Here is a 26,854-nt window from a genome sequence, read left to right as displayed (position 1 = left end):
AGCTCTATAGTTGACACATTTGTGGAGAAGGCTAATATAAATAATTTCATTTTATGGCAGATCCACAATGATGGCTTGACGAGAGAATGCTGATTATCTTGACATCTTAGGATCCAAGACTTTCTACTTGCTATTCATTTATATACTCTGTGTGTGTGTATTAATATTTTATATATTATATATATACCATGCTTATATAGAAAATGATGATCAAAGAATATATAGATATAGATATACACAGGTTTTGTTTTGACCACTGTTTTCTGTACTAAGTTCTTTTGTTCTCCTTTTTCTTATACAGCAAACATCTGTGTTAAGCATATTATTCTGCACACAACCTAAGAAAAATCAGAAGCCTCCAAGATACATAATCAGCTGTAGTATCATTGGTTCACTACACTGAGAATAATTTTTTATAACGTTTCTATGTTAAAGATCAAAGTTAAGCCCAACCGAGTTTTAGAACTCAGAAACTTTGGTAAATACACTAACTGGTTTTTTCTCTCAGGTCTGATTTAGATCATGGAATATCAGTCTTAGAAGTAAGAAAAAAATATCCTACCTCTGGCATTACTTACAACCTTGGAAAAGTCATTTGGCCTCTTTGAGTTTTATTTACCACGTCTATAGAAAGTGGGGTTTTGAAAGGTTCTAGGTAATATTTTGAAGAAATAGGTGTTAACTTTTGTTTAGAATAATTATAAAAGACAAAAAAAAAAAAGTGGTGAGCTTCTTAAAACTTCTTATTCAGACCCAGGTTGGAATTTTTATTCAGGGTAGAATTTCCTTCTGTGGAAGAAATGACTAGATGAGCAGTATTTCTTTCTTCCACCCAGGCTGCCGTGAGAAAGGCTGACTGATAGGGGATGTTACAAAGGAGAAAGGGTTATAGTTCAGGAAATGCGTGCTGGCGTGGTCAGTCTGATGGAGCTTGGTATTTTAGAATGTAAGTGGCAGGTACTTGGGGGAAGTGTGGGTTAAGCAGTGGATATCAAGGATGTCCAGCTGAGTTTATTGATGGTAAAGGATGTTTTGTAAGTCAGAGAGAGAAGCATCTAGAATCTTAATCAGCCCGTATTCTGTAATGTCGGCAGGCTGATACACGGTCAGTATCAGGGAAGCAACCGTAGGTATCGAGGACTAAAGCACGTGAGAGGTGCTAGACTGGGGTGACCGGGAAATACCAGACAGAACTTTAGATCTGAAGTTGATGTAACACCAGGCAAATTATGAAGGTTGAAGTTGAGGAAGAGAAAGCTGAAAATCCTCTTCACCATTCTGTGAATTTCTTTGTAATGCATGTGGGACCATAGACCGTCTGCATCATTTTCGTACCCCTGGCACCTACCCCAGTGCCTGACATTTGGTAGGTGCTCCCCCAAACATCTGTTGTTAAAAGAAACACCAAATTATCAATTCAGATGAATGGTGTGAATTCGAGCTTGATAAATCAGAGCCATAGAGGTAGATCATACTTGGAATTCTGAGAAAAACATTTTTTGTTTGTTTGTTTGTTTGGTTTACCATGACGGTATAACAAGAAAAGTATGTATTTTTATATAAAAATAAATATGAATGTTGTTTATGAGACAGTTAAAAATAAGGTTTTCCCAATACTATGTTGATAACTTGTATTACTTAAAATAAAGTTTTATATTGTATTTGTAGTAATTAGCAGGATTATTGCAATTAAATGGTGGTTTTGATGCATAGACAAAATAGATGATAAATGTGAATGAAATAAATAAATGAATGCAATTTATAATAGGTTCTTTAGTACCACCAACTTAATCTATATGTATATGAAATAATCACATTAATGGAATAAGCGTAGAAAGGATGGAGTATATAATAGGTAATAGCTGAACAATATACAGTACCATCTTAGTCATAGGGTTAAAAAAGGTATTGAGAAGATCATTTTGCTCATTCTATCACTTTTCAGCAAAGTTAAAATATAGAGTGTGTTTTTTTTACTGTGTAATTTTTATAAATGGTAATTATAAGCTGTGATCAAATATAATGAATTTTAAAAGAAATTATCTCCTCCAAAAAATCTGAGTGTAAAAACAAATTTCTTTTTGTCAAATGACTTTTTTTAGAGTAATTGCAAATTAAAATTTAAAATTTATTCCCATGTTAAAAAATTAAGTCTCTGAATGGTAAAACATTCATAGGTATAAAAACGGAGAATTCATTGGGGTGCCTGGGTGGCTCAGTGGGTTAAGCCTCTGCCTTCAGCTCGGGTCATGATCTCAGGGTCCTGATCAGGGTCTATGATCTCAGCAGGGAGCCTGCTTTCCCCTCTTTCTCTGCCTGCCTCTCTACCTACTTGTGATTTCTGTCAAATAAATAAATTAAAAAAAGAAAAAGAATTCATTACAAATAAAAAATTTAAGGATAAAATTATTTATTTCCTAAGGCATGTGTAATAATTGTCTTAAAGCTCAAATATTCTATTAAAAGTACTATAGACAAAGACTGTATACTTTCGATACTGAGTCATTGGCAGAAGGAAATGTAATCTCTGTATTGCCTGATTCTATCTTGTATCTCTAACTTTAATCCACAGTATTTATATTTTTTTGTCCTCCCTTCTAATTGGGTTTGTTTATTTCATATGCTATGTCTTCATGGTTTATTTAGTAGCTCTGGCGAGGCCTGTGAGGAGTAGTATTTGATTTGTTTGCTTAGCATACTTTTGGAAAGAAAATAACCACTATATTCCAACAGAGAATACAGTTGCCATTAAAAAGGATGGTTTCCCCAATATATTTTTTTCTTAAAGTGTAGCTCTTCCCTTAGTGATTTTGCTTTTTAAAAGGTAGATCTATAAACTAGAAGGATAAACCCACCTGTTCTGATGACTATATAGAGATTCCTGTTTTTAATGCTGTCCGATAGGAACTGAACATGCTAGGCAAAAAGATTGGAAATTTTGCTCCTCTGCTTCTGCTATTTGCAATGTGGTTACATAATCCCTTTAGCTCATACATAGTGAGACATCAGAATTGACCGACTGATAGATATTGCTGATGACCTCACACAATAAGACGAGGCACTGTACTAGGCCCAGGACAAGCATGAGGCAATGCTCTCTGACTCCATGATACTAATAAAGCTGGAGACGTTTACATGGATCTCCTTGGCCTTGGCAAACTCATTTTTATTTGATTTCCTTTTTTTTTTTTTGAAAGATTTTATTTATTTATTTGACAGACAGAGATCACAAGTAGGCAGAGAGAGAAGAGAAAGGAGGCTCCCCGCTGAGCAGGGAGCCCGATGTGGGGCTCAATCCCAGGATCCCGGGATCATGACCCAAGCCAAAGGCAGAGGCTTAACCCACTGAGTGACCCAGGCACCCCTGGTTCCTTTTCATCTTATGTTCCTGACCTTCAACTTCCTCATCTGTGAAAGACTGAATTTACAACAGAGTTAGAGTTTCTAGCAGGAACATTCTGTAATTCCATCAATCTAGAATTCCAATTCTCTCTCTACTGCCTTTTAATTTATTAATAATAATAATTATTAATATTTTACCAAAGACCTCATCAGTCTTTATTACTTACCCTACGAGGTCATTTCCTCCTTATGAAGGTAGAGGTGACACTGACTCTTTCAAGGTAGCTAAGCCCAAGCTCTCTAACTAGTCACTTAGCAAACATACACTAAATGACTGCAAAGCTGTGTGCTCCATCCTGTGAAAGGCATGCAAAGCAAGCAAATATATATGAATTCAACTTTCAGTCCTACTGTCTTCATCCTTTTAAAGACAAAGATCTTTTTTTCCTTCTTGAAAAACAATTGGTGTTTATCGAATATATACCATGTGCCAGGTACATGCACTATCTCCATGCTAAGTTCTTAATATGTATTATCTCCTGATATCTTTGACTAGCAGTGTGTGTGTGGTGGGGGGTGGGGGGATGGGGAGATAGATCTATTTTTTTAAAGCGTGGTAAAATAGATACAAAATTTATCATTTTGAATATTTTAAGTATACATTTCAGTGGAATTATGTTCACAGTGTTGTACAACCATCACTACTACCTGCCCCAGATTTGCACAAACCCAAACAGAAACTGATTAAGTAATTACTCCCCATTCTCCCCTCTCCAAGACCCTGGGAACTTATAATGTACTTTCCTTCTCCATGCATTTTGCCTGTTTTAGATATTTCATATAAGTGGAACCATCGAACATTTGTCCTCTATCTGACTTACTTGACTTGGCATAATGTCTTTAAGACTTATTTATATTGAGACATGTATCAGAACTTCATTCTTTTCATGTGTGAGCAATATTTCATTGTGTGTATATACACCACACTTTGTTTATCTGCTCATCTGTTGATAGACACTGGCTTGTTTCCACTCCCCTCTGATTTTGTCAAGCTTCCAGTTTTCATAATCCTAGATCTAGCTGGTGTCCTGATAGTCTCATCTCTTCCTAGAGCTACAGTGAAGCCATCCTCCCTCCATACTTTCCTTCATCCTTAGTCTATTTAGAATTAGCTTTTTGCATGCCCCTCTTTATTCCCCAGTTTTACTTTCTCTCTCTGCTATTGACTATCTTAGCATATGCTCAGAAGGCATAATTTCATTGTGACAGTGTATATACAATTGAGTTAAATTTCTTCCAGAATTCATTGCAGTGAAAATATCAGTGTAGATTTTTTCTCTTAACTCATTGATATTTTACCATTTTCACCCAAATAATAACTATAAGTTCCTAATTTTTAGTTTTTAATAATGAAAAACTATAAGATTTTTAGATAATTTACTGAAGTACTAGCTAGCATCCTTTGAATAATTATTTAATCTCATTGCTGAGTTTATTTTACTACAAATAAATTTTTAAACATTGAGATTACTCTAACTATGCTGTATTTACTAGAGTTGAGTTGAGGCAGAATGACTAAGGCTGTGTGTACGTAGAAAATTCTTCTAGAGTTGTTGAAGTTTCTATAAACCCTTGTTACTTAACTCAATTTAAATATTTCTTTTACTGATCAGATATTAATAAATTGGGTTTAGAAAAAAAGTATTCCATATACTTTATTCTCAGGAGAAAAAATAGTTTAGACCAGGAACATCAATGAATTACATTTAATGAGGACATTTGTGGCAATAATGATGGAGTGTCAAGGTCTCGAAGATGCTGCATGCTAGCTATGTTTGAGTCTCTTTAATTTACACATGAAGGCTTAAAGAGCTGTGGGCAAGCTGCTTCAAAGAAAAGAACATCACTGCTGAACCAAAGCTAATGCAAAATTATTTGAAAACTAGAGAGTCCTTTTAACACACAATAATAGAGGAATTCAGAGCTTTCATATCATAAAATGTAAGCTTCTGTTTAAAGGATTTTCCCCTCTTTACTGTTCATATCAAGTACATCCAATTCATTTTTTATTTAGCCCCCAATTTTTTAGGTTGTGGTGGATGAGTTGGTCATGTGGGAGTATGGTGAAAAAAATGATGTTAAAAAACAATTCTATTTTAACAAGAACAGCCTGAATTTACTTTAACATTTCTTGTATTTCCATTGATTTTGTGTAATGACATGCACAAAAACATATGCAAGTGGTATCTTTAACAATCTTTGGATGAATGAAAGGATAGAGAGTTTATGCTACTATAAATTATAGTTGGAAATCTGATGCCTGAGATTATCTATTCATGTCAGGGAGCCAGCACAAAGAACAATTAGTCCATCCTTTTGATTGTCTTCAATATCATTATAGATTTCTGGGGTTTCATTGAGCCAGCCACAAATCACATTGAGTCTCAACTTGGAAAAACCCAACAGTTTATTTCTCCTTCTCTCTTTAGCTCACTGCCTTTACAAAGGAGATGCTCACTAAATGCTTGTGAAAGAACAGAATGAAAGAAGACTGTGTTACATGATGTAATTTCCCAGGAAAAAAAAAACAACAATAACACAGCAAAATGGTACTCTACAGTCCAATGTGATTTGGACTAATGATTTATTCTTTTGACTTATTTTTTAAGAAAATAAAATAAACACCCAAACAGCATGTTATCCTTTGCCTCTTCTCTGTTAAATATTCTGGGTATGCTCAACAAATATTGAAGCAGGGTCCCTCCTGGGTGGCTCAGTCATTAAGTGTCTGCCTTCGGCTCAGGTCATGATCCCAGGGTCATGGAATGGAGTCCCACACTGGGCTCCCTACTCAGCGGGAGACTGCTTCTCCTTCTCCCACTCACCCTGCTTGTGTTCCCTTTCTCACTGTCTCTTTTTCTTTAATAAATAAATAAATAAACTTTAAAAACCCCACAAATGTTGAGGTACCTATGGCCCTACTTTTTACTACACATGTGTCTTTGGGGTAAATACCTAGTAGTGCAATTGCAGGGTCATAATTTCTTAAGGAATTCCTTAATTTCTTAAGGAATCTCCACACTGTTTTCCAAAGTAACTGCACCAACTTACATTCCCACCAATAGTGTAAGAGTGTTCCCCTTTCTCCACATCCTCTCCAACACTTGTTGTTTCTTGTCTTGTTGATTTTGGCCATTCTAACTGGTGTAAGGTGGTATCTCAATGTGGTTTTGATTTGAATCTCCCTGATGGCTAGTGATGATGAACATTTTTTCATGTGTCTGTTAGCCATTTGTATGTCTTCTTTGGAGAAGGTCTGTTGATGTCTTCTGCCCATTTTTTGACATAATTACCTGTTTTGTGTATGTTGAGTTTGAGGAGTTCTTTATCGATCTTGGATATCAGCCCTTTGTCTGTACTGTCATTTGTGAATATCTTCTCCCATTCCATGGGCTCCCTCTTTGTTTCATTGACTATTTCCTTTGCCGAGCAGAAGCTTTTTATCTTGATGAATACCCAACTTTTGTATCAACATGGATGGGACTGGAGGAGACTATACTTAGTGAAATAAGCAGAGAAAGTCAATTATCATATGGTTTCACTTACTTGTGGAGCATGAAGAATAACATGGAGAACATTGGGAAAAGGAAAGGAAAAGTGAATTGGGGGAAATAGGAGACAGAGATGAAGCATGAGAGACTGTGGACTCTGAGAAACAAACTGAGAGTTTTGGAAGGGAAGAGGGGTGGAAGGTGAGATGAGCCTGGTGGTGGGTATTAAGGAAGGCACGTATTGCATGGAGCACGGAGCACTGGGTGTGGTGCATAAACAATGAACCTTGCAACACTGAAAAAATAAAATTAAATTACAAAAAAAACCCAAAACGAAATATTGAAGCAAAACTAGAAACACTGTGTTTATGAGTTAGATACAATATAATATGAGTTAGATAGAATACAATGTTTTTTGAGTTAGGTACAATACAATGTTTTATCGTGATCAATAGAAACAATATTAGATACATAATGCTCATGATAAAACATATGGAGCAAGAATTATGAACTGGGGTCCATGGGTCCCCAGGATAGCATGGTAGGGGGGGAACTTCAGGGTGTCTGTGAGAAATGAAATGATATACAAATTTTGGAGCATACTTTTCTGGGATGAGGAGACTTAACAGTGATTGAACGGTTCCTATTTGTTTGTTCTAATAGTTTCACAAGTTTTTATTCCCGTTGTCCTCATGACAGCCCTAAGATAATGTTCCCATTATCTTCCTATTACAGATGAGAAAAATGACATACAAGGATTTTATGTAACTTGTTTAGGTCATCATGGCTACTGTGGGGTCAAGCCAGCATTTGAACCCAGAATCTGACTCTAGACTCTACATTACTAACCAGCACATATACTGTGCTATCTCTTGATGGAGAATAGGTTTTATAACTTTTCTTTTCAGATTTTCAGAGGAATCTGTGACCTAAACACAATAAATATCTACAAGAGTAGAGGAGACAACACAACCACAGAAATGCTGTCGTTGGGGCTCCTGGGTAGCTCAGTTAGTTAAGCATCTGCCTTTGACTCAGGTCACGATTCCAGCATCCTAGGAACAAGTCCTGCATCAGACTCCCTGCTCAGTGGAGAGCTTTATTCTCTCTCTCTCTGCTGCCCGCCCCTGCTTATGCTTTCTCTTTCTTTCTGTCAACTAACTAAATAAAATCTTAAAAAAAAAAAAAAGAAATGCTGCTTTCATTAGACATGCTGTGGAGTAGTGCAGGGGGGTTGCCATGGCTAAGGAAAATCGGATGTAGTCACCTGTGGTCACTTAGATGTTAGGCATTTTTAAGGTCTGCTGATAAATGTCCCACCCATTTATTAATTTAATCTGGCTACCCAGGATATCGTATTTCATACTACCTATATTAAAATGAAAAAAAAAAGTGATAAGGATCAAGATTCTGACAATGCAGGTAACATGAATTGAGCAAAATCTGAGGAAAGTTGAAATTCAAGTAGAGACTATAGAATAAGGAAAACACATTTACTGAAATTGAGCCTACAATTCCTGTTGGTCAAAGCAAAATGCAAAACATGATCAGTTACATGACTCACAGTTTCTAAGAAAACCTAACACTCCCTCAGAGGAATAGCACATCACTATGTTTGAAGTCAGTAATACATTTTCTTTGTGAGTGTATAGCAAATGCTTTTTTCAGTAGTTTCTCTGTGGTAAATGTCATAGAGGCCACGATGGACTTAATTGTGTCCCCTCAAAATTCACAGGTTGAAGTCCAATAATTCTGAATGTAAATTCGTTTGGAGACAGGGCCTTCAAAGAAGTAATTAAAATTAAAAGTCAAATTAGTAAACTTCAATCTGATACAACTGGTGTACTTAGACGAACAGGAGATCAGGACTCAGACATGCCCAGGCACAGAGGAGAGATCACATGAGGTCACAGTAAGGAGATGGCTAGCCAACAAACCTAGGAGAGAGGCCTCAGAAGAAATCAAATCCACAGACACTTTAATCTTGTAGCCTCCAGAACTGTGAGAAAATAAGTTTCTGTTGTTGAAGTCGCTCAGTCCGTGGTTTTCTGTTATGGGAGTACTGGATGACTGATAGAAGCCGGTGCCGTAAAATACTTTATGATACTCTATACTTCAGCACCCACGTGGTTCTGAAAGTATTCTGCACGGCAGCTGAGGGAGCAGAGCAAGTTAGGTGAGGACAACCCAATGAAATTCTGAGGACCCCCAAACAATGTAGTCCAGACACAGGGCCTTCTCTGGAGCAGTTTCACATAGAGATGAGATTTAGACTATTCAGAAGAATGGATGAGCTGTGTGTGTGTGTGTGTGTGTGTGTGTGTGTATTTGGACTTATGATAAAATATATTGCTGTAGATAGTACTTAAACTTCATGGTAGGGGCACCTGGGTGGTTCAGCAGGTTAAGCCTCTGCCCTCAGCTCAGGTCATGATCTCAAGGTCCTGGGATCCAGCCCAGCATCGGGCTCTCTGCTCAGCAGGGAGCCTGCTTCCCCCTCTCTCTCTCTGCTTGACTCTCTGCCTACTTGTGATCTTTCTTTCTCTGTCAAATAAATAAATAAAATAATAATAAAAAAAACTTCATGGTAAAACATAAAATGAAATATTGTTTCTATATTGCTAATTAAGGGTTAAACGGTGACTATTAGCAAAAGACTTGATCTTTGATGGAAATGGAAAGGTCCTACCAGAGGTTGGGTCCTTCTAGTTCATGGTCACCTTGACTCCAAACCAGAGGGAAACCTGCTCAGGAAGAAGAATTTTCATTTGAGAATTGTGGCCCAAAACTGACAAATGAAAAACAAAATTAATGAATGACAAATTAAAATTAAAGTTGTGCATGATAGATTTGTATGGAATATTTTCAAAGCAAGAGTGACCAGAGTAACCATGACCAAAGAAAATCTCATTAATGTAGGCATATAAATACAAATTTAAAAACAATTAAATATAATGGAAATTAAATGTATAAAATGTTTTACCATGAAAGTCTCATAATAACTTATGAATAATATTATAAATAATTGCATTTTTTATACCTCTGTTATAACATATGTTTCTAGGATTGTAATTAGTTGTTGAATTGGTTGTGTCCTCACTACACAGTTATATCTTTGAGAGCATGAATTTGCATTTAATTTCATTTTCTGTTCTATCAATGATTCTCAATATGTGTTTGCTGAATGTTTGAGCGAATGAAAGAAAATAAATGAACACATGAACAACTAAAATTTGTATAACAGTTGGATTCTTAAACTTTTCATATATTATTTAATAATAGTTAACAACAAATTTAGTACACTTTACCCCTTCATAACGTGAAATTCGATGCTACCCAATTTTTAAAAAAATAACATTTTAGGGGGGGCCTGGGTGGCTCAGTGGGTTAAAGCTTCTGCCTTCAGCTCAGGTCGTGATCCCAGGGTCCTAGGATCGAGCCCCGCATCGGGCTCTCTGCTTAGCAGGGAGCCTGCTTCCTCCTCTCTCTCTCTCTCTCTCTCTGCCTGCCTCTCTGCCTACTTGTGATCTCTGTCAAATAAATAAATAAAATCTTTAAAAAAAATAACATTTTGGAAGATGATTTAAAGATGAGAAAATGTTCTCAGTACAGTGTCAGGTGCTGATTACAAAATTATATATAGACAATTGTGACCACAGGCACATGTGCACGCATGCCCACACACACACACACACACATACACACAGAAATTAAAGGAAGTAGCCAGACTATTAACTGTGGTTATTACCTGGATGAAAGAATTCATTCTGAAATCCTCCTTCTCAGTGAGGTTTATCGAAAAAGAAACAGTGTATAAAATTCACTGTGTTTAGTGTATAGTTCTATGAGTCTTTTTCTTGGACATGTAACAGCAGTCAAGCTAGAGAACACTTCAGTCACGTCTCCAAGTCTCTAAATGTTCCATGGTAATCATTCCTCCTGACTTCTACTGTACACAGCCCCTCACAACCACTGATTTCTTTTCTTATGCTTTGTCTTATCCCCAAATATCATATTCTGGAATTTTACCAAGTTTTGAGTCTGCTTGTTTCATTTAGTTTAATGCTTTTGAGATGTTCATGTCGTTACAAGGAGTCATTTTTTCTAGTTGTGAGGTATATGTACAACTTCTGTAGTGTCCTCTCAATTTTGTTGTGGATGTAAAACTGCTCTAAAAAATAAATTGTTTAAAAAACCTAAGAGTGGAAATGCTTAGTTGCATGGTGAGTGTATATTTAATTTTAAAAGAAACTGCTCAGCTTCTTCCCAAAATGATTGTACTATATTGCATTTCACTTGGCAATATACGAGTGTTCCGGTTGTTTTATCTCCTCATCGTCACATTAATATTGTCAGGATTTTCTTGTGGTTTTATGCATCATAGGGACGTAATGATTTCTTATTTTGGTTTCAATTTGGATATTCCCAAGGACTACTGATATTGAGCACATTTTCGTGTGTTTATTTGCTATTTCGTTATCACCTTTGGTTAAAGTGTCTGTTCGAGTTTTTGTCCATTGAAATAATTAGATTGCCTTCTTTTTAAAAATAATTTCTATGCCTAGATCAGCATAGGCCCTGTTGACCCTTGAACTCGTGACCCATGAGATCAAGAGTCTACATGTTCTACCTATTGAGCCAGCCAGGTGCCCTCTAAAAAATTAAATTGTCTTCTTGTTTAGTCTTTATATGTCACATATCAGATATGTGCTTATCAAATCTGTGGCTTTGTTGGAAGAGGTCACTGAGAGGACAGGATTGCTGGCTAACCCATGAGCTGGATCCGGGCCCTTGGAGGCTCCTCAGGCCCTCCTGTTTTTGGAACGTGTTCCACTTGCCTTCCAGGTCCTGGGGAAGCTTCCACAAGGACTGAGCCTTAAGAGGGTGATGTGTTATTTAGATCCTCTGGATAGCATATGTGACTGAACTCAGTTAAAGCCTCTATATAAACTTTTGAGATTCTGGTGGGCACATGTGGAAATCTACTCTTTTGTGATCCCTGAAGACTAGCCTTGTACGTAAGTTCCCTTGCTTGTCACCTACCAACCTGGAGTGGTCTACCTCTTTGATTTCTCCTTGTCCTCCACATGTGGGACCAGGTAAGGAACCAACAGGTTTGTATTTTAATTTTATTATTAGTTTTGAAAAGCAGAACATTTTTATTTAAATGAAGTTCAATTTGTCAATTTTTGCTTTTCTGTGATAGTGCTTTGTGTGTCAAAATGACAAAAATTTTCTCCTGTGTCTTTTCTAGAATTTTATTCTTTAGGTTTTGAATTTAAGCCTATGATACATTTTGAATTAATTTTGATGTATAATGCAAAGCTCATTTTCTTACACATAGATAGCTAATTATTCCAGCACCATTTGTTAAAAAGATAACCATTCACCACAGAATTGTCTATGCACTTTTATCTAAAATCATTTAATTAGCACTGTATGGGTCTTTTCTGATGTCTTTATTTTATTTCAGCGATCTATGTACCTATCTTTTTGCTTTTACCATATTGTCTTAATTATCATAGCTTTCTATTTAGTTTTGAAATCAGTTAGTTATGAACTGAGTGTCCCCATAGAATCTGTAGATTGAAGTCCTTGCCTCCAGTGTGCTTGCACTTGGAGATAGGGTCTTTAAGAAGATCATTAAGAGTAATGAGGTCCTAAGGGTGGGGCTCTAACCCAGCAAGACTGGTGTCCACATAAGAAGAGGAAGAAGTACCAGAGATGGCTAGACATGGAAAAAATGCTCGTGTGAGGACACAATGAGAAGGTGGCCAAGCCAAGGAGAGAAGCCTCAGGAAGAGCCAAACCTGTTGGCAGCTTGATCGTAGACTTCCAGCCTCCAGAACTGTGAAAAATTGAATTTCTGTTGTTGAAGCCACCCAATCTGTAGTATTTTGTTATGGCAGACTGAGCTAAGACAAGTTTTGATACAAAGACATGGTGTATTGATACAACAAATCCCTAAAACTGTAGGAAAAGCTCTGGAATTGGAAAGCTGATAAAAACTAGAAAACTTTTGAAGCTGGTTTCTGTTAGAAAAATTCTAGAATGCCACTGTTGGCAGGGATAAGGACATCATTAAAGGTGATTCTGGTGAGAACTCAGATGGAAGTGCGGAACATTGACAATTGGAGGACGGTGATCCTTGTTATAAAGTGGCGAACTTCACTGAACTGTGTTTTAGTGTTTTGTGAAAAGTCAAAATTGCAAGTGACAGGCATGGTTATTTATCTGAGGAGATATCTAGGCAAAGTGCCGAGGACATAGCCTTGTTTCTTCTTGTTGCTTATGGCAAAATGAAGGGGAAAGATAAATTGAAGGATCTGTTAAGCAAAAAGGAATCGAAATGTGAACACTTGGAAAATTCTCAGCCTATCCATTTTGCAAAAATTGAGAAAGCATGTTCTGGAGAGAACACCAACGATATGACTGGACTATCACTTGAGGAAGCAATTATAGGATTATACCAGTAGTAACACTGCAGGTTTGGACCAAAGGGTCTGAGGGTGGGACAAAGGGAAGGAAGCCTGTTGAGCTTCTTGGATTTTAAAATAACTATTATTATTATTATTTTATTCAATAGAACTAGTCAGGTGCAAATACAAACGGATGTTATTCTTCAAGAGAAGGGAAAAATGACCTGAGAGCATTTCAGAAATCATCAGGGCTTCCACTCTCAAAACAAGCTCAGAGCACACAGGCCTTGGAGGGCAAGGTTACCTCCTTCTGAATCAGTGGACCAGGCAGAAAATAAATTTCTCTCTTATGTAGATGGATTTTCTCTTTATCATTGATCTTCAGCATTTGAAATTTTTTTTCCTAGGTTTTCGGGAAGGGCATTTTTTTTTTTCTACGTAGGATTCCTTAGTTTATTAGGCTTGTGATTTAACGTATTATTTTATTTTTAGAAATTTCTCACCATGTTTTTTTTTTTTTTAAGATTTTATTTATTTATTTGAGAGAGAGAGTGAGCAAGAAAGAGCACAAGCCAGGGGAGGGGCAGAGGGAAAAGGGGCAGATTCCCCGCTGAGCAGGGAGCCTGATGTGGGACTCCATCCCAGGACCCTGGGATCATGACCTGAGGCAGATGCTTAATGGACTGAGCCAACCAGGCACCCTTACCATGATCTTTTTAAAACGTTTCTTCTATCTCATTTTCTCTCTTCCTTTTGAAACTCTAATTGCGATAATGTTATCCCATTTCATGTTGTTTCACAACTCATAGGTAATCTTTTCTATTTGTATTTAAGTTTGTGCTATTTCTACTGACCTGTACTCAAATTTACTGATTTTTAAAAGCTACATTCAGTCTACTGATAAGACCAGTGAAGGTATTATTCATCTCTGTTACAGTACTTATTATTTTCAACATTTTCATCGAATTCTTTTTTGTAGTTTACATCTTATTTTTTGGCTGAAAAAATATCTACCTGATCATTCATGTTATCTACCTTACCCATAATAGTTTTTTTTTTAATATGTATTGATCATAATCATTTGAAATTCTCTGCTCAATAGTTCCAAAACTGTATCAACTCTGAGTCTAGTTCTGTTGGCTCTTAGTCTCTTAACAATTATTTTCCTTGACATTTTGTGTATCTCTATTTTTTTTTTTTTTTTGGTGTATCTCTAATTTGCTACTAAATTCTAGAAGTCATGGCTGGAATAGTACAGAATTAGCTGAATAGTGTTAAAGCCTATAAATGGCTTGGCTTTTCTACTCTATTCTTAATGTAGGTAGTTTATTCTCTTCAGTAGATGTTCTGAATTTGGACTTTGCTGTGTTTATGGTCGTCTTCTCTGAACCATTAACTTTGGATTCTTCCCCTGTTAACCATGTGCTTAGAGTGAGCATTTCTCTGCCTTCCTCAGACTGTGGCCTTTCCTCTGTGTCTGGATGTTTGTGCATTCTCTTACTTCTTCCCAGAGATACATTGCTTTGCTTTTTACTCTTTGATTGCTCGTCTCTACTGGAAGATGGGGAAGGAGGGTCTCTGTTTTCTGCTGTAATCCCAGTTGTAGGCAGGCTGTGTATTGTGTTTCAGGGATGGGGCTATATCAATATTTGAGCCACCTGTATCTTGAGCTATTCTTATGTGGGAGTTTCCTGTCCCCCTTATCTGAAGTAGGAGGGTCTCAATAACATTTGATACAGAATCCTTGGTCCAGGATTTTTTCCTGCTTCTCTTCCAGGAATATATTAAAATTTTTTACCCTTTTCCCACTGCAAAGGGTCTTCATTTGTATCCTGTCCCTTAACTGACAAGGCTTTTGTTTTGTAGGGGAGAACCCTCTGGACAGGACTTTGTTACTTTCCTTGTTACTCTGGCTGCTTCTCTCCTTCAGGGCTGTACCATGGAGGGAGACTTTATGTAGCCTCCTGCTCCATCTCTAATCTCTTCAGAATGCTCCTTAGAGGTCTGTGGACCAGAGCTAGTGCAAACTCCTCTTATATCTGCAGACCCCATGGCCTCTATACTTGCACACTATTTGGTTTCTATAAATTTGTTAACATTCTTGGAGGAGTTGTTTTTTATTTACTTCTATGGTTCCTTGTGTCTTTAACTTCTGAGCTCTGCCGAAGGTGAGCCAGTGTCCACCTTCTGTTGTTCCTCTGGGCATCTACCGCTCCTTAGATTTTGGGCTATTTAGTTTCTCTGGGTCTTCAGATCTCTGGAGATTGGAAAAAGGTATGTATAGGGCTTGCTTATGCAAAAATCAATTGGAAAACAATTTGCTTGACCTTGAGTTTCTTGTTTTGGAAAAAATAACAAACCTCAGGTGGTTAATGATTGTTTGGTGCCTAGACATTATAAAATCAAAAATCATTTATGTCAAATAAAATTGAAAGTTTTTTTTTGCTTTGGATATCTTTTAATATATTATTTGTCTTTTCTTATTCTTGAATCACATAGTGAATATTTTCTTGTTACTGATTTAAATTTTACAATATTCTTTAATGCTACTCTTGTGTTTGGAAAGGAGAGTAATCAAATAGTTATTAAATAAAATTTAAATTCATAGTATTAATTCAAGAAATGCTATGTATTCTCAGCTAATTAGCAGAGAAGTACACATAGTTCTCTTTTTCACCACAGACATTAGGCTCTATAGATTTATTAATGGAAATATTTACTTATTTGGAAAATTGTCACTTAGATTTATTTTTTCTGAACGTAAGATAGGAAAGTGAAGTTGATAATTGATGGTTTTGTTTCTTGACTGAATGACATCATTCATTACATAATGTTCTTTGGGCTTATAGTTATACATCCTAACTACTATCATTTTGTCTTTTAAATATTTCGCTTGGAATATAATGTTCAATTATTCAAATACAATTTGTATTTTTACTTGATATTTCTGGCAACTTCATGGCCCCATGCAGTATTGATGTGATTAATCTGTCATTGCTTTATAATATTAAGTTGCAACCAGCCATGCAGTAATATCTTAATGATTTGAAATGTGCACCTTTGTTTGTCTTTGTGTCTTCTTTTGGGAGATTCTGGAATATGTTTTTTCTTAGAGAGTGCAATTAAGCAATATCCTAAAAAGATCCACCTGGAATATCTTAGACTCCTTTAGGGATCGAATAAATCAGCAAATCTTTAGGAGGATAGTGGAAACAATAGATTAGTATTTTAAAATACTGATTTAAAATTTTTACCTTTATTAATGCAGAAAATTTCACCAAATACAATACTTCAATTCTGAAACTTTACATACTGAAACAAGCAAGCAAACAAACAAACAAACATATTTAGGCTGCTATCTGAGTGATTCACTTGCGAGTTAAGAAAATCATCATCAGTTTGCTGTGCTTGACATAGTAACGTTGCTCATTTCTTTATAAATATAGTTCTTGCTGCCATTTGTGGTTAATGAGCAGTCAACAACCTAGGAAACATTGCATGGTGAACCTTGGGCTGTCCTTCAACGGCATCACAGGTGGCATGAAAACACAGGTACAGGCCAGAAAATGAAACAACTCTATTCCAGCAGGAGAGAATATGGCATCACCTACAGAAATAAGCTGTTTGGTTAGAGAAGGGAGCTAATTAAGGAAATAGTTAAACATACCTACACATGTGATTAACTCATGTATTACAAGTAAAGTATGTTGTCTCTGTGATGATATCTGAGCCTTTTACATAATTTTGATGAACCTCCACTGTGACTTGTCCTGTTGAACTGGAAAGGATGTCTAAGAGGAGCCACAGACTTTAGACTGAGGGAGAGAGGGGAGATTTGCTTGGGGAACGATAATGATGAAAGGGGAGAGAGAAAAAGGAGAATGTGGAAGACAGCCCTGTGAATTTTTCAGAGTGGTCACCCAGCCCTTGGCCAGTACTCTGGACTTGTGTCAGGTCAGAGAGAGAGAGAGAGACACACACACACACACACACACACAGGCCATATTAGAGGATCTTGGGTCATCAGGCAGATGCAAAAATGCTGTAAGGACTTTAGTGCATTCCTCAACCATTACAGCACAGAATCCATAGAACCTCATGTTCTCTCAGAAAAATGCTGTGACTTTCCACTCAAGCAAGGATATCTGTGAAGTTTTTCAGAGCATAAAAGCAGGAGACTAGAAAAAAACTCAGTTGAGATACTCCCGAGGTTTCTAGAATAACTCAGTGAAACCTTACAGTAGAACAGACTAGAGAATGTCCATTATGTTAATGAGGCTACTTCAGGTGGAATTTGAGTTATTAGTGTTACCCAGTGGAGAAAGTTTTAAGGTCTACTTATCCATTAGATTTATTTTTTTACATTTTATTATTATTATTTTTTTTTTTTAGCAAGGGAGTGACAGGGGAATGGCAGGAGAGGGAGAGAAAGAATCTTAAGCATTCTCCACATCCAGTGCAGAGCCCGATCTCACAACCCTGAGATCATGACCTGAGCTGAAATCAAGGGTTAGTTGCTTAACTAACTGGCAGAGTCACCCTGTGCCCCTCCATCAGATTTGATCTCCACTGTCACTTCCTCAGAGAAGCCGTTTCAGAATTCCCAGACTAGATGGGGTCTCCTATGTACATTCTCAGTGTCATTTCGTTTCTTGATATTTTACCAGAGTTTGATTAATAATTTGTATTAATATTATTCCCTCCATTAAACTAAGTTCCGAGAGGAAAGAGGCTGCAAGCTTGGAGCATAGGAGATGCTCAGTGTCTCTTAATATAAACAAATGAGCAAATGAATGAGTGAATGACATTTTTTGCTTAAGCAAGTCCCTGAAAAATTCATTGCTTTTAAACTCAATATTAATTAATGTTTGGAAAACCTGTTAGAATCTTCTCTGGGCATTTCTCCTCTGATAGATTTTATGTTGGTTTCTGGACCCATGCTCATGGTGGGGAGAGGCTTTGTTCAGCCCCTGCTGAGGAAATCATAGTCTGATTACAGTGAGACAAAGTAACTGGTAGAAACAGTAAGAACATTCAATCAACAAATTAATTTGAATAACTGATGCCAGATAGCCAGTTGGTTTGATTTTTACCCCTCACTGAATTGACTTAATTAACATCTTGTTTTCATACAGCGTAGCTATCTCTGTGTTTATTGACACACAAAATTATCATTTACAGTAAGCAAATGATCTCCCCTGAGAATTGGAGTTAGGCTGCCCTGTTACTCTATGTACTTTTGATTAGAATTTTTAAGTTTTTTATATGATGTGACTTCATGATTTTGCTCTTCTTGGTGTACACTAAAATTTTTATCATTTGAAATACATACTGAATGTAGAATATCTTGTTTCTAAATTTTAACACATACATATGTTTTATAATGAGCTTTGATAATTTAAAAAAAATTATTTGTATATTTGGCAGAATGAGAGAGTATGTGAGCACAAGCCAGGGAAGTGGCAGGCAGAGGGAGAAACAGGCTTCCCATTGAGCAAGGAGCCTGATGTGGGGCTTGATCCCAGGACCCTGGGATCATGACCTGAGCTGAAGGTCGATGCTTAATTGACTGAGCCACCCAGGTGCCACTGAGCTTTAATAATTTTGAATACCAGAAGAATTCATAAGTAGTCAGTGATGAGGTATGAAGAATTAATTCTCTTGGTTTCTGATGGGTTTATAAAACTTGATGCAACAAGCTACTCATATCTATGAAATCATACTATAGATGACATTACTTTTCTCAATATTACTTTTCATTGATCTTTTTACATTTCTTCTTTTGGTTAGAATTAATATTTGAAAATAATTTCACTAACAATATGGGTCTTATTTCACAAGAAGTATAATAACAGTGGACTTAGGTCACTTTATTCATCCTCTGATGATACTTTTGAATAATATTTAGTGTGATTGATTTCTAAGCTGTGGTGTTTTAAAATAACAGGGAATCCTGTTCATCTCAAATCATAAATGAATCTTAGGCAGCATAAGAGGGGTGAAATTCTGCAAACTGACATGTTACAGGTCTGGTTAAGGCAGGTAATATAAATGAAGGCAGTCAGCTAGATGTGACAAACAGCACTGTATTTTAAAATGAAGCCCTTGTTACTTGGCTCCAGTAGAAATGTAGGATGCAAAGAACTTCAGGCTTTGTGCTTCTGACCCCCTCCCTTTTTTTTTTTAAACGTGCAGTTAAGAAGTAGATCTTAGGGGTGCCTGGGTGGCTCAGTGGGTTAAAGCCTTGGCCTTCGGCTCAGGTCATGATCCCAGGGTCCTGGGATTGAGTCCCGCATCGGGCTCTCTGCTCCACAGGGAGCCTGCTTCTCTCTCTCTCTCTCTCTCTCTCTCTCTCTCTCTGCCTGCCTCTCTGCCTACTTGTGATCTCTGTCAAATAAATAAATAAAATCTTAAAAAAAAGTAGATCTTATTTATTTATTTTTATTTTCATACTTCAAATAGATAGATCAATGTGCAAATCCTGGTTCTGCTGCTTAAAGCATTTATCTCAAAGACCATCAAACTCTAAGCATTCAATAAATAATAGCTGTGAATAGTAAAACTAGCACAATAGCTGTCCATGAAAAAACTAGAAGAAAAAGTATAAGCTGGATGGACCTCCAGCTTCTGCATTGCTCAAGACTTTTTAAAACAAAATGTCTAATTATATACCCTGACCTGAGTGTGAGTATATATGTGTCCATATATACATTAGAAAATTAGAGAAAAAAGAGTTACTTGAATTTCTAGATAGATATTGATCAGGATAGGGTAAAAGCTGAAAGACTAAGAAGCACGTGTTCTGCTAATTCTGCAGACATCCTACCTTAGAAATGAAGTGCTTGCTCATGCTGCTCCATCGAAATGCATTTATTTACCCATGTTTGGTTCCTTGAAGGGTCTTTCTGAGTGACTGAGACTAATCTGATGAGGTAAGGCCTTAACAGAATATAATTGCTTCACATGTGGTCTCTTCCACATAATTTTGTATTTTAGCACAGGACTTCAACACCTTTACCTGGTGGAGTTTCTATTACGATTAGAACGACCAGACACAGGGATTCACCTGGAAGGACACAACAGTCAATGTCTGTGGGTAGACTTGAGAATTTCAGGTACAGGCAAGGCCAAGGCCGAAACTTCTCCTTTTTGAGAAGGAAGACATTTCAATCCCCTTCAAATCTACATATGGGTAGGGTTTATTAGTTAGAACTTTATATATTCTAGGTTGTATGCATTATATTAAAAGAGATTAATAATTTGAATTTTTAACCAGTTGTTTTTAACCAGTTGTGTTGCAATTACATATACAGATTATAAGACCAAAAAAAAAAAAAAAAAGGATTAATGAGTTGATTTCTCTTTTTTAGCTCCATTTTATGCTGGCTTCCTGTGTTTTCTCTGACCACATCAGTATAATCTTACAACAAAGATCCTATGTGCTTTAACAAGCAGTATTTTGGAATCATTTTGAATTGCAGGACTTTGCCTTTGACAGAATCCCCCAAGATTTTTGGGGGCGATGACCTCACAGATTAACCCTCTCTGGTGTATACATTTTTCATTTCTTCTGCTCCAGCTTTTCCCCTGCTACTAAGGCCTAAGACAGCTATGAAACTCCGCTCTACTATTTGTCCTAGTGGCCTGCATCTCACTGGGACGATTTCTTCTGTTGTGCACTGAACTGCTTAATTGGGTACCTGAGTCACCTCCGTGCCCGGCTGCTGCCTCCTCTGGGCACAGTATCTTTGACAGGCACTGCTCACATCCTCACTCATGAGTTGGGGCTTTGGGAGTTCTGTGGTGTTACCATGCTCTTCGGAGTCGTCTGACCCTGGCGTGGGATTACATTCTCAGTTGAGATGAGTCGATCACCTCTCTCTTGGCTATTCTACTTTGTGCTCCAAAATTTCACAGTTTTAGATGCAATCATCCTCTCAGATTTTAGTTATGGAGCCTCTTCTCCTTGAGCCCAGACGAGGTTAAACTGAGGATATAAACTCAAGTGAGGTATCATGTCTTGGTTAGAACAATCTTTCTAACAACAGAGGGTTTACTTGGACGACCTCTGTGTACCTGACTTCTCTTTCTTTAGGCAGTGTTCTTTTCTCTGGAGTCTGTCTATTATCTTCTCCAGACTGCCAGACACAGTCACACTTGGGCAGGAACACAATATGCAGTACAACTGGGTTGATGCCCATCTTCCTTTCTGGTTTTTCTTGGTACCAGCACTGGGTCTCTGTGCTTAGGTATTCTAATTGCAATTGTGCGAACAGAGAAAACTTGTGGGAGTATGGCTCCAAAAAAGGCTTTTTCTTCCATTTATCAAGATCCATAAAACTTATTTTCAGATAGACAAATGACCAGCAAAATGAAATTATCTGCCTAAAAGGCATGCAGCCCGAGAGCAGGCATAGAAATTTAATGGAGAGAATAAAAGACCCAGAGGAGTCATTTTTATTTCTTCCATCCATGAGTCAAAATAGAATCTGAACACCATCTAAAATCTTATGTCTTAACTGCTAAAACAAAGCAAAACAGGACAAACCTCACTACTGTTGTGTGATATAGTATTGATTACCTATAAAATAACCGTTCTGTCTTCATCCATGTGACAGAACCTCCATATTTTTCAGTGGCAATAAGACCAACACCAAGGAATACAATGTTTTCAGTTAATCATGCTTCTTCTATCTCCTTTTGGCAATGACTGGCCTAGAGATAGGCATATGACTCAGTCTGACTAGGAGGATAAAAGGGAAATATTCTTCTGGGAAGTTTCTTTTCTTCTTTATCAAAGAGAGGATGCATACGAGGAAGGCCCACTCAGTGCTTTGGCAGTGTTCATGCTTTCTGTGTTTAAAAGTGGGCATTTTAGGATCAAGTACTTAGAGCCATAGCAGCCATCTTGGGATGAGGTGGACTTGATCTTACGTAGCAAAGGCAATAAGATCCAGTGGTCAGACTCATAAAGCTGCTGAATGAACTCCCAAACTACAATCTTCAGATTTCATTTTAAATAAACAGGACATATTCGTATGGATTAAGTCACGGGTTGGCAAATTACAACCTGTAGGCCAAATCCAGTGCACTACTTGTTTTTTAAAGTTTTATTGGAACACAGTTATCATGCTCCTTTACATATTGTCTATGGCTCCTTTCATTACAATAGAAGAACAGAGTCACAGAGCCCATATGGACTGCAAAGCTTAAAATATTTACTAGTCCCCTCTTTACATACAAAGTATGCCACCCTATGCTGAGCCAGCATTAGCAGAATTTTCTATTATCTTCACATGAATGGATCTGAAGGGATCGTCTTAACTCTAAAACATCAAGATTCGTTAGCCTAATGACTACATTTTACATTTATATACCTTGACAAACTTTTCTTTAAATGAAAACCAGATTTTAGAAAGGAAAGATAAAGTATTTAGGAGCTTATGTCTACGTTTTAATTCATCCCTAAACTCCAGCCAGTGTTTTGCACTGAGATGAAATCATCATCTTAATTGTACCTAGTAAGATTTAAAATAACTTGACTTTTTCTTTCCAAATGAGATGTTTAATGGAAATGTTCTAAGGGCCCAAGCTCCTGAGTGAAGCACTATTGTCACAGCTATTTCAAAATGACATTTATGCAGACTATGTAAAATGTTCGGAGTCATTAAATAGCATCCTATGGCCACCCATTTATCCTTCCTCAATCATGTGACAAAAGACCTAATCACGACCAAGTCCTACTTTCCAAAAAAAAAAAAATTGCCTTTTTAGCAGACTGCCCTGAAGCTTCAATAAGTCAGATGGCAGCACATACCCTTAGAAGGACTTAACACCAATTTCTATACCTGTGAACTTAAGAATGGTAGAGTGGAATGAGCCTGTGATGTTTCCTGGGGATATTCTTTCATATGAAGATAATTAACTAGGGCTTAATGGCTTCCTCCTGTTTTCTAGTGTATGACATAAATATACATTTAAAATTAACAATAGTAATGTCTTAATTGGACTGCAGAATGGGGACTTGGCTATCTTTTCCTCTCCTGTAATTGTAGAGGGTGGAGTGTAGACAGTGTGATGGGTTGCGTTCTCCATATATATCCTCCCTCTGCTAATCTCACTTCTACTCTTATGATTAAACTGTATTGAAAGATTTTTTCCATGATTGTTTTTTAATATTTATTTTAATAGGAAAGAAGGATATGCTCATTCATCATCAGAAATGTTGTTAAAACAGCACTTCTTATCAACCATTGATGATGAATGGGAAGATCTTTTCTTAGTACAGGAGAGAATATTACACAAATCTTTTTTAGTCCTGCCACAAATCTCTCTTAATAAAATTCAGATCATCAACTTGCAGAATAAGAATGTGTCTTCAGTCATAAAAGGTATAGTGACAATGGGAGATGTTTCAAAAATCTTTTTTTTCCTCTCTAACTGCGCTTAGGCTTATGAGCAGATAACGGGCACAGCTAAAGTCCCATTTGTTTTTAGCAGAGAAGACTTTAGAATGATAAATTTTGTTTTGAGTGGATAGCCTGTCATCTTGTCATAAGTCTCTGATATTTATTTGCTATCAATTGAATGTGTGAATAGCTGTAGATATTGGGAGAAGTTACAGTGGAAAAGCAACCAACAAACAACGTTGTTTTAGCAGCTAGAGTAAACATGTGTTAAATAAAAGATAGAACTGTATCCACTGGAATGGTGATGTTCATGCCCTGTTCAGCAGTGACTGAGAACCTGTTGTATGCTGGGTTCTGATAGACTACAAGGTATGGCTCCATACAGAGCAATGTTCCTTCTATCATGGAACTAACGTTTAACTGGTCCCAGAGATCTTCCATTTGTCACTTGAGAACATAGCCAGTCAACACAGTCATATTTTCAAGCATCTAATAATTATAGTTTGGCAAAATTGTGCCTTTTTATTTTATTTTAAAAGATTTTATTTATTTATTTGACAGACAGAGATCACAAGTAGGCAGAGAAGCAGGCAGAGAGAGAGGAAGGGAAGCAGGCTCCCTGCTTAGCAGAGAGCCCGATGTGGGGCTCGATCCCAGGACTCTGGGATCATGACCTGAGCTGAAGGCAGAGGCTTTAACCCATTGGGCCACCCAAACACCCCACCTTTTTATTTTTATTAAATGAATTATTCCTTCATCTGCAGGAAAGAAATGATGAGGCACAAATTTGAGTTGGTACTGTAGTCTGAGTAATTTCACTGGTGGTTGGGTCATCCTAAAACTGATCTTGAGACTTAAATGCATTAGCATCTCAGGAATCAATTCTGTTTCAGAGCCTTTCAACATATCAGTAAGTGAGTTCTGTATCATTCGTTCCACTGATGTCCCAGTGTTATAACTTTGTGTGTAGCTGGCAGATCGGTGGGACAAAGTTAAGTTAATACATGAGGCAGATGGACAGTAAGTAAGAACGGTCATCACAGCACTGAGCCACACACCTTTCCAGGCCACCAACACTGGCCTCAGGAAAACTGTGTAATTTCAGGGATCTCTTCAGAGTTCAGAGTCACAGACTGAAAAACTCAGACCATCTTTCTCCCAGCAATGCAAAAATGCTTGAAAGTATGAAAAGTAGAATATTTGAATGTTGTTGGACTTGCAGAGGAAATTTAGGCAGATCTTCTTGTCTTCGGAGTCAATGCTTGAGATCCTTTGAGGCGCTTAGGGTCAGGATGGGAATCTTCCAAGTGTCCATTATCTTCTACCTGCATCTCTACTTTCTACAGTGCCATTTGGTTAGGTGAAAATGTTGCCTAGAATCTCCACAGTTGCAACATTTCCTACTCTTGTAATCAGGAAATAATGTAGGTTTAAAATAAAGACTGTAATGAAACTTCTAATGAGGTAGGAGTGCAATTGGATAGACTATCAAATTCCTTCCTATAGGTGTACAATCTCTGTAATGAAAAGGGAGGAAAAAACCCAAAGATATATTGAACACAAATAATTAAATAAATCACTGTAAAAGTGTATGACATTAACTTTACATTGTCATGATTTGCTTTTAAAACTTTAAGAATATTTATGATGGATTTCTGTTTATGTGAATAAGCTGCATGTAGTTTGTGTTGTGAATGATAACAGAAAGTCCATCTTCATTCATATGGCAGCATATGAAAATGTGAGATAATATTAATCAGAATGTAATATTAGCATAGTTTATTACTTAAAATTTGAACCACGTAGTTACATCATCCAAGTATAAATATTGGTCTGTAAATCCATCTAGTTAATTCAAGTTTTCTCAAACCAGCACTTTCGACATGTTGGATCATATTATCCTTTTTTTTTTTTTAAAGATTTATTTATTTACTTATTTGACAGACAGAGATCACAAGTAGGTGGAGAGGCAGGCAGAGAGAGAGAGGAGGAAGCAGTCTCCCTGCAGAGCCGAGAGCCCGATGTGGGGCTTCATCTCAGAACCCTGGGATCATGACCTGAGCCAAAACAGAGGCTTTAACCCACTGAGCCACTCAGGGGCCCTTCATTATCCTTTTTAAAAAATTAATATTTTATATATTTGACAGAGAGAGCAAGAGCACAAGCAGGGGAGCAGCAGGCAGAAGGAGAATTATGATCACCATGATGTAGATATGCAAGGACGCAGTAAATTTACTTATAGAATTGTGCCCCAAAATTGTGTCCCAAAAAGGTAATTGTTTCACTGTCTTATGCACTGATTAGTAAACATAAAGACTGTTGTGTAGGGTTCTGGAAAAATTGAATTTTTTGAATTGAATTGAAAAATTGAATTGGCAAATATAGAGAGATTACAGGAGAAGAATACCACGTTAAGGCAAGTTCTTGAACCCTTGTCTAAGATGTCAGATGGGAGGTGAATGTGAACCAGGAGATGGCCATTTATTTACTTGTTTATGTTTAAGACTTAATTATTTATTAAAGAGAGAGCGAGAGCACGAGCACAGAAGGGGCAGGGCAGTGAGAGAGGGAGAGAGATACTCAAGCAGACTCCTCACTGAGCACTGAGCCTGATGTGGGACTTAATCTCACCATCCTGAGATCATGACCTGAGCTGAAAACCTAGAGTCATACACTTCATCAACTGAAACCACCCAGGTGCTATTTAGGAGATGGCTACTTAGATAAAAATAGATTTAAAGTTAGAATATAACAAATTCTGTCAATAATTTGAGATTTACTTGTGGAAGAGTGAGTCTACCGGCATTGTTTTTCTCCAGAAAGTGGACAATTGGAGAGAGAGTGGACAGTTGGATGGTGGTATGAGGTAGAACCAATCCATTATACTCAGCCAGCCCGATTCCTCATCTTTCACAGTTTCAATGTCATTTTAAAAAACCTTCTCCTGGGTTCCTTTATTTAAATTAGATTCTTCATTGTAATCTCTTATAGCACACTATCTTTTACTTCATAAGTGTTATCATTATATGCAATGGAATATTTGTTTGGATGATGATTTGTTTAACATTTGTTGATCCACCTGAATGTAAGCCCTAAGAAAGCAGGTAGTCTGTCTCCTTTGGTCACTACTTTA

Source organism: Lontra canadensis, unplaced genomic scaffold, assembly GCF_010015895.1.
Source record: "Lontra canadensis isolate GAN:19392208 unplaced genomic scaffold, GSC_riverotter_1.0 scaffold175, whole genome shotgun sequence".
Classification (NCBI taxonomy): Eukaryota; Metazoa; Chordata; class Mammalia; order Carnivora; family Mustelidae; genus Lontra; species Lontra canadensis.
The sequence above is the reverse complement of the archived record's forward strand: the minus strand, read 5'-3'. Positions refer to the sequence as shown.